Source organism: Xenopus laevis, chromosome 2S (genome assembly GCF_017654675.1).
Source record: "Xenopus laevis strain J_2021 chromosome 2S, Xenopus_laevis_v10.1, whole genome shotgun sequence".
NCBI classification, from domain to species: domain Eukaryota; kingdom Metazoa; phylum Chordata; class Amphibia; order Anura; family Pipidae; genus Xenopus; species Xenopus laevis.
In genome coordinates, this window is record NC_054374.1 from 43,930,465 (window position 1) to 43,945,208 (window position 14,744).

Sequence of the window (14,744 nt, forward strand, 5' to 3'; positions counted from 1 at the left end):
GTATAGCTAAATGACAAAGAATTGGTGCTAGTATTTTACGGTCTTCTTCTCTCACTCTATGTCGAGTAACATATATTTTGATTACAATAATGATAAAGAATAAGGCTATAGTCTATTGTGTGCTCAGAACACGCCTTGCTAAAATGTTTGTTGTGGACACCACCATATTGCTTGCTTTAATTATGTTACTCTTTATAAACAACAACATGCCTATTGGCTAAGAAGACTGTGGAAGGTCTAATTAAAGATTCATTGTAACAGTATGTTTCTATTTCCCTAACTACGCATAACCACAGGGTCACTATCCCAACTAAACTTCTCATTTGGGCTTGTTCTTTAGGGGTTGATGCCACCTGTTGCCTAAAGTAGAAACTACAATCAAAAAGCCGATGCCAAACTGCAGGAGCTCCTTTTAAATTAGCAAATATTCCAGAAATCAGGTAGAAACTCCTATGGGTATTATAATACTCAAGTACTAAAGAGAGATAGAATAAAATGGGAAACTTGCCTAAAAAATGAAAACAGAAAAATCTAGGGTCCTTTTTTCATCAATTATGTGTAATATCAGTTTTAAACAGTAGGTGTCCCCATTGTTGTGAAAGTGTTTAACAAGTTTCCTTATAAAAATAGACTTTCACTTAAATTTACCTTACATGAGAAAGGCTCAAGGGAAAAACAAGAATAATAACCTGACTGATTAAAAACAAACCTGACTACAGCATGTATTAAAGATTAAAAAATAAAAAATAAGAATTCTAATTATTATGGGTTTAGTCTCCATTATGAGTCAAAAGGTCAAAATAATATTGTAAAATGACAGAAGACCCCATTTGAAGTTAGTGTATACAGTCCAATGGCATGCAGTACAATTTTGGACAAAATTGTGTATATTTGGACTCAAATGAACTACTGAAAGCTATTTGTGCTGCTTAATTTTGATTGAGACAAGGATACGAAACCTTATTGATATGCCACAAGTATAATCACTGCAAATAAATACTAAAACTATAATGAATAAAACAAATTATAGAATTTCATGAAAGAAAATGGGGAAAAAATGAATTGAAGATAGAGAGAATCCAGAAATTTCTTGACATCAGTTGAAACATGGCACCTCCCATTCCATATTCATTCTACCAAAGATCTCAGTAGTTACACTTGTTATATCCATCAAATTACCTTTTCTAATCTGGAAACCTGGTTCATGGATAATTTGGAACAATATGTACACAGCACTGTTATGTTTGTATGCAGCATTTCCAGCCCGCAGGTGCAGGTTGCCAAGCAAATAACTCCCTTGGAAAGGCAATTAAAATACTGCTTAATGTCATGTGATGTATCCTTGTTTGCAGAACATGACACCATTTACACCTATTCCTACCTCACTTGTAGTTCCGTTTATATCTAAGCCATGTCTTATTTGTGGTGTCATCTCCAGAGTCATACACATTCCTAGAGAGCCATGATGCAGTGCTCCTACCTTTCCTAAAAACATATTATGATGGATCAAGGACTGAAGCCGAAACAAAATCTTGTATGAGAACCCCAAAATATTTCTGATCTCTTATTAGTATGAGTGACATAGGCTTCCCTATTATATGTGGTGCAAAGCCTCAATTGGAGATGGAGCACAAACACCTCATGCCCCACTGGAATGCTCCTCGGGCAGGTTGCCACATGTTTTCTATGTGAACATATTATTCCATGTCATGGGCTTCTTGTATGAACTCTTTGTTCAACTCCTTGTTGAAACCAGAGCTGCTCACTAAATACCTGCCTCTAACTTTTTAGAGTAACTATTACACAAACTTCTATCACTAAATAAACTTTCCCTGCCTTGGGCCTGTTACTGCTCAGACCCTCTCATGTACCCATCTCCCTGCAAGGTGGGATCCAGGAAAAGAGAGCTGTGTGTTCTCGCTTTTAAACTTTTAAATACAGCCACGTAATGGGAAAACCTTGAACTATAATGGAAAAGGAAAAGAGACAACTGCCTGGGTGAATCAAAGCACCACTTAGGTGTCCGAATGAGTAAAACCATACCTAAACCTCAGGGTCTCTACAAATATTTAAAAAGAGAGATCTTATCCATGTGTGTCAAGGGTTAGACTGGGCATGCAGGACACCAGGGAAAAAGAAAACTTTGGGACTGTCAGAAAGTGTGTGCACCTACCCCTACCACTGCAGGACCAGGCCTGGACGCCCCAGGCAACCCGGCCGGCCCCATTGCCCCCTCCTCAGCTTGCACGTACATGAAAACGCACGCATGCATGCAAGTACATGAGCGTATGCATGAGCGCAAGTACATGAGCATGCGCCCTAACTGGCAGGATCGCTCGTATGCGCACACAGGTGTGCAAATGATCACAACTGCCCGGATTTTGCAGACCGGACTGGGGTAGGCAGCAGTGGAAGGTACGTGCCTGGTACCCCCTAAGTTTTGTGCCCTAGGCACGTGCCTACTCTGCCTACCCCTAGTTCCGGCCCAGCCCCACTTGCCCTACAAGGTAAGTGGTATGCAATGGAGGGGTACCACTTGTAGGAGCTGGAGCTCACGACTGCGGTGAGGTTCCAGGTGGCAGCCCCAGTGGGCCCCAGACATCCCCAGTCCAACACTTTATGTGTCTCATGTATGAAAGGTATATCCTTAATCTCCTTATTACAATGCTGTACAAAAGATAACACATATTGTTCATCCCTATCCCATATTACAATGTAATCCTCAACACTGCAAACAAACAATACTTAAAACTAAAAAAAAATAAAACAATTATTATGTCCAAAGACTTGGAGCCTCTCCTACCAAGCCTTGAGCAGGTTGGCATAGGTGGGTGCAAAGGAAGCAACCAATGTGGCTCCAGGTCCTTGGAATGGGAACACACATAAACTCAATTGGGTTGAAAATAAAATCAGATTGAACCTCAGGAGACCTCTGTTCACTTCCCAGCCAGTAAAGCATGGCCTATAAGCCTAATTCAACTGACAGAGTAGTATAACGCAGTCTCATTCATTCACTGCACATTCATTTATATATCTATAAGCTTGATACACACCGAGTGTCCCTTACGAAGGTAGAGAGCTGCTCCACCAGGGCTATCAACAACTTATCATAGATAATTTTTAGTGCCTGACATTCTGTTTGAAATGTGAGATCTCAACAAGGGACCAGTAGGTTGATGATCACATTTATGACTTCGATCAATATAACTATTTATAATGATATTCTTCAGAGCAGGGCCGGAACTAGGGGTAGGCAGAGTAGGCACGTACCTAGGGCGCAAAGCTGGCGGGGTGAGTAGGCACGTACCTGCTCTGTCGCCTACCCCATGTCCGGTCCTCTCACTCCCCGTCTTCCTGCACGGCGAATGATGCTTCTGCGCATGTGCGCACGCCGATTGACGCTTCTGCGCATGCGCGCCAGCGTCAACTTGCACATGCGCACACTCAGCCGGCGCCACGTCGGCCCAGGTTGCCTAGGGCGCCTGCCCAGTGTGGAATTCTAGTACAGGTATAGGATCCATTATCAGGAAACCCGTAATCCACAAAGCTCGGAATTACAGAAAGGCCGTCTCCCATAGACTCCGTTTTATCTAAATAATCCAAATATTTTTAAAATGATTTCCTCTTTCTCTGTAATAATAAAACAGTAGCTTGTACTTGATCCCAATTAAGATATAATTAATCCTTATTGGAAGCAACATCAGTCTATTGGGTTTATTTAATGTTTACATGATTTTCTAGTAGACTTAAGGTATGAAGATCCAAATTCTGTAAAGATCCATTATCCGGGAAAACCCAGGTCCTGAGCATTCTGTATAGCAGATCCCAATATAATTGCTAATCGACCAGACACAAGAAACAATGTATATTTCATTTGCTGCGTGATATAAAACTTTTATGGTTTGCTGAAAATGTGATGAGGGATAGGCAGCAACACACGGCCACACAAACAGTCTGTAGCATTTGTAAGTTATTATACTTATTAATGTGGTTTTTAGTCCACTTTTCTTTTCCTATCCATTGCCCTAAATTGCAGCTTTAAATGGGAACAAGCTTCTAAATATTGATAATTGCATATTATGCTGTAAGGTTTGACAAAGTTATTGTGAGGTACATGCATAATCACATAGTTAATCACATAGTTAATTTGGGTTGAAAAAAAGACAAAAGTCCATCAAGCTCAAAACCTCCTCTGTACACTAATAATACAATTCTGTACAATAATAATGAAGACCAATTGCAAAGTTGCTTAGAATTGACCATTCTATAACATACTAAAAGATAGCTTAGAGGCGAACGACCCCTTTAAGGTATGGTGATCCAAATTACAGAAAGATCCCTTTTCCAGAAACCCCAGGTTCCAATCATTCTGAGTAATAAATCCCATACCTGTAATTAAATGTGTAGGGAAGAGACAGAGGTAGATGTAGTGGGTAGCAGACCTTGCTGTTTTGAATTATGTATGAAAACGTCTTCTACTTTGTAGGCTGGTCAGACGAGAGTCCGAGAATATTTTCAATGGGCATCTGAAGTGGTGAGAGGACTACGAAAAACAAATTCCATTCTGGATGGAAAACTAGATCACTTGTATATAGATCAAGGCATTGCAGTCTAATCCATGTTATACTGTATCTCCAATTTGTAATGGATGGACTTTTTACACTTAAATGCACTGCCTTTGGCCACCAATAGACTTGGGAGTTATAGGTCATTCTAGTAATGAATAATAATTATTTTTCAAAGGGCAAATTAACCATTCTCTTATACTGTATATTAGGATTTTTGGGACATTCATTCATTTATTTGAGAGCTATTTAGATCAATGGACGTTTCAAAGTGTTTTGTCTGAAAGTATGCCGGAAAATCTTAGTTCTGAACCAACAAACTATCTCCAATACATGTGGCTAATAGAAATGTCTGGTGACTGTTTTGCACTGATTGGGAAATTAATTTTTGCTCTTTTGGTTAAAACCTGTATACTAATACATGGTAAATATTTACATTTCAAGTAACATTTTTCAAAATGCAATTTGATGGAACTAAAGGGGACCCATCAACCCTAAGAAATAATTCCAAATTATTTTTTTTATCATGTTAGTTCAGCAAAATAAAACTTACTTACACTACATTTATTGTTTAAATTTTGATTCCTTCAGTCAAAGAATTACACAATCACAGCAAGCAGGCAGGAGCCATTTTGTGGACACTGTTATTAAGACAAGTTGTGCATCACAGCAAAATCTTGTGTATGCGCCCATACACATTGCCCTACACAGCAATAGAGTGTGAAGAGAGAGGGGGATTGTGGAGAGAACAGTGACATTTAGGAAGTGCTGAATGGAAAGTGAAATTAATTGGCTGTGCCACCTCTATGCCTCAGGCATAGAGGTGGGGCAGGTAATATTTGATCGACAGCTCAGATATTTAAACGCCTATATATAAGGTATGGATGCCTAAATGACAAAAACAATTTGGGTACTATGTTTAATTTGCAAACGACTTTTGTTATACAGCTTTTTATGTATAGGTGACAGGTCCACTTTAAATATCTCTGCTGTTTTATTCATATTTAAAGGGCACCTGTTGGGCGAAAATATTTTTCCCAACCAAAGGTGCGGGCTAATAGAGCCCATATTCCAATTGGGGATGGCAGTAGTTTTTTGTTTTTTATTTAAATTGCCCTGCCGGTGCTCGGACACCTGGCGAGGACATGCGCATAATGTATTTTTATATTATATTTGCCACTTGTGCCTGCACCCTAGCCAACGCAATGGTCCCGGGTACAGGCAAAGAAAGGGCCAAATTGCAGCATAGGGGTGGATTCTTGGCCAGGGTTTTTTTTAGCATGCTGAGTTTCAGCCTCATGCAGCATTACCCTAGATGTAAAATACAATGTAGCTACTTTTTTTATGCACCGTTGTTGTTTCTATTTTTCAGAATATTCAGTTACAGGTGTCCTTGTCCTTGTCTGCTAAAAACAAATAAGCACTGTTTTGCAATTAGCTGTACAACATGTACCTTACTGATGTATTCTTAGGCTGCCATTGCAGTCAAGACAAATTAGGTTGTTTCATTTTGCCAATGACCTAGTGTACCAGATGTTGACTGGTTTGACCATACAACTAACATTTTGGCATCCCCCATCGATTGTACCTTTCTTTCTCCTTTAAGTACATCATAATTGGAGATAATTTTTTTTATTTTATTATCTTTCATCTTATATACAGAGCCATAATCTAGGTAAGTAGAAACGGCAGGAGTTTGGAATTCAGGTGCCATGAATACTGTCACATACAGTAGTAGTCGTCTGCCTTTTGACTTAATTTTAACAACTCATATTATCACTATTGCTATTGCTTCTTACTCCCAATTGGCTATTGGTGATTACAGGGCATACCAGCATTAGAAAAATAGCAAATCTTTTATTAGATTTTTATATCAATAAAAGAATCCCAAATGCGTTTCAACCCCATGTAAGGGGTCTTTTTCGGGGGCACATGCAAAAAGGTACAAAGCAGGCAACTTAGAATACACAAAGTCTTTTCTTAGCAGTGCTGCCTGAGGACTATCTTATCAAAAATAGGTTCCAGCAAATTTTTAAGCCCAAGGATGTGCCAGTGGGCTCCCCAGAGATGTAATCCTTGGGCTTCACTTCTACCACATAAAAGAGAATTTCTTGAGGTCTGCCCACAAAAAACTACCCCACCATGTTTGGTAAGGATAATTTGCAATTTGTAGTTATTATCCACACATTCCACAAACACAGGGAAAACAACTACCAAATGAGTGGAAAGTGCCTTATGACACTCACCCTGCCACAACACCAACTAATAAATCTTGCCATATCACACCAGAATGGAAGAAAGTCCTTACAGGAAAGTTCTATCTTCAAAGGGAATACTGCCACCTTCTACTCCAATGTTAACGATTCTAGTATTCAGATACGGGGGCGGGATAGTACTCGCTGATGAACCTCCTGTATATCTCCTGCTTGCAGAACTTTATGCACCTGAAGAAGGGTGCCTATGCACAGCAGGTTTTTGTATCATGGCAGTTTTTATGTACATAGTTACACAACTGGAAAGTATTTCTCTGTAATAATAAAACAGTACCATATACTTGATCCCAACTAAGATATAATTAATCCTTATTGGAAGCAAAACCAGCCTATTGTGTTTATTTAATGTTTACATGATTTTTTAGTAGACATATATCTCTTATCTGTAAAACCCCAGGTTTTGAGCATTCTGGATAACAGACATTTATTAACTTGTTACATTACATCACTGCCCCCACCTTATGTAAAAGGCACTAGGTTTGCCCAGGTGCAGCTACCCATAGCAACCAATAACTGTTAACAAATTTTGCACTTCATAAAAACCATTGAGAACTGTATTATAACACATATTTATAAAACAGCAACATATTCCATAGCATTGTACAATAAAAGGGTGTATACATCAGGCATACAAATACTAACTGATACAGATAAAGAGATCTCTGTTGAAGCGAGCTTACAGTCTAAAAGTAAATTAATACCACTGTATGTTATGTTTCATATGTTGCAGACCTGATTATATAAAGATAATTCCTCGAGCCAAGATTAATAGTTAGAGCTTTTTCTATGGTGATAAATGTACAATGTTAATTGAATTGGTCATGCAGTGCATTGGAGAGATTGCCTATGGCAGCACAGCAGTACTAGTTGAGTAGGTATTTTTACAATGCTCATACTTACCAGGATAGCCCCGCCCCAGTGCTCCCATCAGAAGGAACCTCCCCAAAGCTTTAAAAGCCCAACCCCACACCAAAGTCCGTTGTCTTTTTTTCCTTCTGCTTCAGTTTATTTTTTGCTCCTGTTAGAAGAAAGTTTTCTTTTTAACCTTGGGGAAGCATTAGGGCTTGCTGGAAAGCATCCTAGGGACCCGGGTTGGTCCTGGAGATCTTTTTACCCCTAAGCACATCACCTCAGGTTTGGAGTCTTCATTGTTTAATCATCTGGATCAGGTAGTCACAATGTTACTGTGGCTAATATTGTTTTTTTCCTTGATCCATGTGCCCTCCAGCCTGATATATCTAGGGCTGTGGCAAGTGCTATGTCCCCCCATCCGTATGCCTACCTGGGAATGTCTAAAAAGCGTCCAGCAGCATTGGGGTATAGGGCCTATACACCCTTTATGATTTTTACGGATGGGAGAGGGAGGTGGCAGTTAGTTACGTTAATCTGAAAACAATATTTAGTTAGTGGCCCCTGAGCCTTATGGCCTCCTTCTCTTTTTTCCCCTATAAGGGGGTATTATTTTTTTCTTCTGGAGGAATTTAGGTTTCAGAGTCTGCTGCCTCCCTCAAAAGACTTTCCCAAGGTTGAGATAATTTGCAGCCTCCAGGGTTAAATAAAGGAAAACCCTGAGGCCTTCAATCTACTGGCAGTTAAAAGATAAATTTAAGATGAGAATGCCACCTTGTTGCCAGAGTCTCTTAACTCTTAAAAATGGATGAGCCAGATTGGCCATTGACTAATGCAATAGTCAAACAGCAGGTAGGTATTGTACAATTGCTGTATTATAACCATGGACTTGTAGACGACAACCATTGGGGACCACAACCATTGTGGTCCATATTTTTGTTACATTCATAACTATAGGCTGTTGGAGGAGTAGTTATCAGTCTTAAGGAACTCACTAATTAGAATCTATGTTCTGTGACTGGACTTATGCCTGCTTATTAAGAAAATAATCTATATACTGCATCCTGCCTTTTGCGATATGATTGGCCTGGGACTGTATGGATGTAGATATTTATACAGTCATATATTCATGCAACAAGTATTCTAATATCGCCACAGCCGGGGATTAGGCAAGATAAATGTTCTGTATATTCCAATGATAAATCAAGGTCTATTTACAAAACTGGTATGATCAGGATCTCTTAGGTTACAGGGGTGTAACTTATCTAGTCTCAGTCTGGAAGACAGTGGGTACATCAGTCAGTGCAAATTTTAGTTAATTCACATAAATGGGATTCACTACTGCATCAGGGTTTTAGAGCCTTGCAATGTGGTATTCTACAGTACCTATTCAGTTTGTCTCAAGGACAATAGGGGTAAGTATTATAAGGCTTAACATCAAGCTATAAAAATTGTCTTATTCAGCTTACCCTTTTGGACCAAGGCTTCAGTATCGGCCTTAGGCAAGGCATGGGTTATGGCATCTCTTACCAACAGGCTTGGATATGCTAGTATAGTTAATAGGGGAGTTTAATTACAGAATAATAGGCGGATAATTATTTCCTCATATCTAGATTAATTTTAATCTTGAACACTTAAGAATGGTCTTCATGAACTGTCCAGGCCCCAAGCCAGAGCCCTTGGACATCAAAATAACCCATCTCTAGCAGTATTGTTGGTTGTTATACTTCCTGGAGTCAGTCAGATTTCTTCCTATAGGGTAAACTCATGGGAGTATGCCATACGGATTTGATTCTAGGCCCAATCTATGGGATACAATAACTTCAGCTATGTAAAGGTCACATCCGTGAAGGCTCGAGGACTGTATCATAGCAAGGTTATGCATATCTGCATGCATTTTGGTTACCCGGTCCACTCCAGAGCACACTGATCCTTTTTTTTTTTGGTGGAGGAAAATGAGCTAATGGTTAAAACAATTTCAATCTGTACATACTGCAGAATGCTCCTAGATACCTTACAGGGCATGTAAGGTAGGCACACAGTGGCAACACTCCTTCTCCAGGAGTCATTTTACGGACCTTTCATTAAGAGGGGTATTGGTTATGGTCCAGAATAAATACAGGTTCCTTAGTATTAAAGAGACAGGGAACTACACTAGGTGATTCCATGTATTGGTAGTGTCATACAGAGGAGTGTCATGTACAATACTAGTGATGGTATTTTTTCCTTCCCCTACTAAATCCTCTTTTGCAGGTACCATGCTTTTGAGCCATTTCCAAGAGTACTCTTGTGGAAGTGACCAGTTTGAGTCATGAAACGCGTGAAGCCATGCTCCCCCCTGCCTGCAACATCCTTGTGTTTATACCTTGTTTTTACTTGAACGTCTTGAATAAATTTTAAGTTTTATACACCCTTGTTCTATGGATCCAGTGACTATGGTTGGCTGTTAGTGTGCATTGAAAGTTTCGGCTCGTAATACCACGTGACCAGAGTGGATTGGCGGCCGGTTCATGAGGATCCTCACTCCCTTTCTCTCCGTTTCTTTTCTTCGGCGTATTTTCATTTCTTGTGGATATCATGCGGTTGGAATAAATGTGCTGGTACGTACTGGGAGCAAGACTATGGAGAAGTGTTACTCTGGGTTCCTATCCGCTTCAAAAGTAAATATAGTTCTCTCTTAAGTGGTATTGTCATGGTGGTTTCACATTCTGTATCATTACTTTCCTTTTCTTTCTCTGACAGTCCATTTCCTCTGAAAATACAGAGTTCACAGGTTTTATCTGGTATAGATTACACACGGCCAGTTTTCCTTATATGGAACAAATTCCCTCCCATTGGGATATTAGCTTGCTAAGTCCCGGTAAGTATGACATGGAGTTGTCCAGTGTAAAGGGAAGATTATATCATACTTACCGTGATCTTCCTTTCATGGACAACTCCATGTCATAGTTCTTATCCCTTTTTCGGTAGTTTCTAGAAGTTTATTATGAGACACCAGACTGGGGGGTGGGGTTGGGCTTTTAAAGCTTTGGGGAGGTTCCTTCTGATGGGAGCACTGGGACGGGGCTATCCCGGTAAGTATGACATGGAGTTGTCCATGAAAGGAAGATCACAGTAAGTATGATATAATCTTCCATATATAGGAGCAAGAAGTTGAGTTCAGCACTCTGGCCAGCTCTCAGAATGGAGCTCTCCAACACTTCAGCACTGTACTTGTAATAATAAAGATCCACTTGTAAGGCCATGGGGTCTGGTATAATGATGTGGTTACAATATATATTGCAAGTCAGATGACTTCTAATGATAACACAATTATATTTAAACAAGTTACTGTCTTGTAACGTTACAATATCTCGTCAGTTTGATTAAAGAAAGATTTCCAGCTTCTAACATATATCAATATAGATTCCTTTTCCCTGTTTTTGTTTCTATTTACTGCAATTATTACACATTTTAATAGATTTTCATTAACAATAATTTGGATTGTTTCTGCTCTTATGTACAAGGGAAAGGGAAATATTTATATAGTGTTTTTCTCCCATTGGGATTCAGGGCACAGGGTTTGTACAGCAATCCTGCTAGCCACCCCAAGCACACTGACCATGCCGGAATTATCTATGGTGGATTGTTACAGTAACCAGGGGCGTTTATTACAGTTAAAAGAACAAAAACAGAAAATTGGCTTTTTGCCTGCTTTTTGTTCTCACTTATGACAGAAGTGTCTGTATATCAGACTACTGGGTGTCACTTTATTACAGTGCAATTGGATCGGGTACAGAGGGTGGTTGTTAATGGTACATTCTCTACTTGGAGTAAGGTTCTTAGTGGGGTCCCCCAGGGCTCGGTATTGGGTCCACTTTTATTTAACTTGTTCATTAATGACTTAGGGGAGGGTATTGTAAATAATGTATCAGTGTTTGCAGATGACACAAAACTATCCAGCTCAATTAATTCCATGGAGGATGTGGCATCCTTGCAACATGATCTTGACAAACTGGCAATCTGGGCAGCTAAGTGGCAAATGAGATTCAATGTTGATAAATGTAAAGTCATGCACCTGGGGTGTAAGAATATCCAAGCCACTTATACCCTTAATGGGACTGCACTCAGCAAATCCATAATGGAAAAGGACCTTGGAGTCCTTTTAGATGATAAACTTGGTTGTCGCAAGCAATGCCAGTCAGCAGCATCAAGGGCAAATAAGGTCTTGAGCTGTGTTAAAAGGGGCATAGAGTTACGGGAGGAGGAGGGGGTCATTCTTCCACTGTGTAGAGCACTTGTAAGGCCCCATCTAGAATATGCCGTACAGTTTTGGTCTCCATCACTCAAACAGGACTTTATTGTATTAGAGAGGGTACAGAGAAGGGCACCTAAACTGGTAAAAGGTATTGAAAATCTTAGCTATGAGGAAAGACTGGCCAAATTGTGGATGTACACGATGGAGAAGAGACGCTTAAGGGGTGATATGATAACTATGTATAAATATATAAGGGGATCATATAATAATCTCTCTAATGCTTTATTTACCAGTAGGTCTTTCCAGCTGACACGAGTTCACCCATTCCGATTATAAGAAAAGAGGTTCCGCCTGAATATTCAGAAGGGGATTTTTACAGTGAGAGCTGTGAAGATGTGGAATTCTCTCCCTGAATTAGTTGTACAGGCTGATACATTAGATAGCTTTAAGAAGGGGTTGGATTGCTTTTTAGCAAGTGAGGGAATACAGGGTTATGGGAGATAGCTCATAGTACAAGTTGATCCAGGGACTAGTCCGATTGCCTTTTTGGAGTCAGGAAGGAATTTTTCCCAATCTGAGACAAATTGGAGAGGCTTCAGATGGGTTTTTGCCTTCCCATGGATCAACTAGCAGTTAGGCAGATAAAAAAAAACTAAAAGGTTGAACTTGATGGACGTGTGTCTTTTTTCAACCTTACTTACTATGTTACTATGTTACTAATTCACAATCCTATAACTCACAACATTCCAAAATAAAAAAAATCGAAATGTTCTAGTCTCTGCGTAAGCAACAACCCTTCATGCCCAATCCACACAAACCATGCCCACGTATTGGGTTAGGCCCACTCTGAAGTGGAATCAGTGGCAGTAGTTGTGCCACTGCCGACCCTTCTGTTAACTAAAAATTAGGACTGTCTTGCCCTAATATGGAAAACTGAGAGGTGGGTGATCTATCATCACACAGAAGTGTACTCTCTGTATAACAGCACATTGAGCACTCTGTTTATCATCATACGTGGGTGCCTTTTTATAACACTACCACTGGCATCACTGCAATACAGCTATAATGACCTCCCTCCTCCCCAGCTCCACTCCTACCTGAAACATTTGCACACCCATGGGCAAACTAGCAGCAGCGGGCAGGTATATGGACTCCTAGGGGTTACTATACAAGTGTACTTGGTTTTTTTTCTGTGTTTCACAATTCTTTGATTCATATGATTTGAGTCGGCAAGTTTATTACATCAGGACTTAAAAAACTCCATAGGGCGTATGGATCCTGGGAGTCATTCGGATTGCCGTTCAGGAGTCAGAAGGAATTTTTTCCTCTAGTTAAGCAGATTGGCTCAAGCTTTCCAGAGGTTTTTTGCCTTCCTTGGGACAAAACAGCCCTATGAGGTGGGATTACCGGATCCTCTGATGATGAAATGACATCTAGATGTTTTATACATGTCCTTTGATTTTCAGTAATTTGATAACCCTGCATACGTATGTATATATATAACATTCTTAATAAAGCTGTGATCTTCACACATTTAACATAAAGTCTGTATCATTATTTCTGTGGTCTGGGGATTATGGATAAAGTTATAATTGTAGTTAATATACTGAAACATACAGAGAGAAGGAGGATGAGACTGACTAAAATGAGAAATGAATAAATAATAAAATACATAATGATCATAATATCAGAGTCTGTGCGTGAAGAAGCAATGGTGGAAAATAAGCAAGCTAAAACCTTATGGGTGGAGAATTGCAGGCTGTAAAGTCCAGCAAATTAATTTACAGGATATATAGCTTGCTTGCTATATACTGTGTATATAGAAGATATAGTGCAATCCCAGTATTATGTAAACCTGACCATTTTAGAACATGAGTCAGGACTGTGCAGCAGTTTTAATTACCAGAACCCAGTACAAACTAGCCAGAAGAAGGGGCTGAGATGGGGATGAGAAAAATGTCACTTTTCCAGTGGACTATACACAGCCCTAGTCTGGGCCCACCAGTCACTAAATCCTGCACAAACAAAAGTTTTCTTGTATCCTCAATTTGACTGTCGGTTTCTACATTACAGACAATTTTCGATGCAGACATTAGATGGTATTGGTCAGGGGCATAACTACAGAGGAAGTCTGTGGCTGCAGGGGGACCAGAAGATAAAGGGCAACTTCTAGACACTGAAAGAGGACAGGGGTTGAAAATATACTAAACCCATTGACTTTGAGTTGTAAAAAAAGAAAAAAACATTATTCAGAAAAATCGCTCAACGGCTATAATTGAAATAATTGAAATAATAATGTATGGTTACTAACGGTGGTTCAGGAAGTTTGGTTTATAGCTCTGTTGGGGAGGTTTGAGCAGCGAGATGGAAAATGTGATATGTTGAAATATCCTATGTCTTGATGTGCAATATGATCGATATATATGTTTACAAAAAACATTCTGGCTATGTCAATGTTTTTATAATTTTTTTATGACAAAAAAACCTACACTTAGTGTCTAGGCAGCTACAGTATAAAAAAAACACACACACATTGCTGAGGGCAGATTTGTTATAATAACCTACATTTAGGGGCTGATTCATTAAGGGTCGAATATCGAGGGTTAATTAACCCTCGATATTCGACTAGGAATTGAAATCCTTCGACTTCGAATATCGAAGTCGAAGGATTTAGCGCAAATACTGCGATCGTACGATCGAAGGATTATTCCTTCGATCGAATGATTAAATCCTTTGAATCGAACGATTCGAATGATTTTAATCCAATGATCGAAGGATTATCCTTCGATCAAAAAAACTTAGGAAAGCCTATGGGGACCT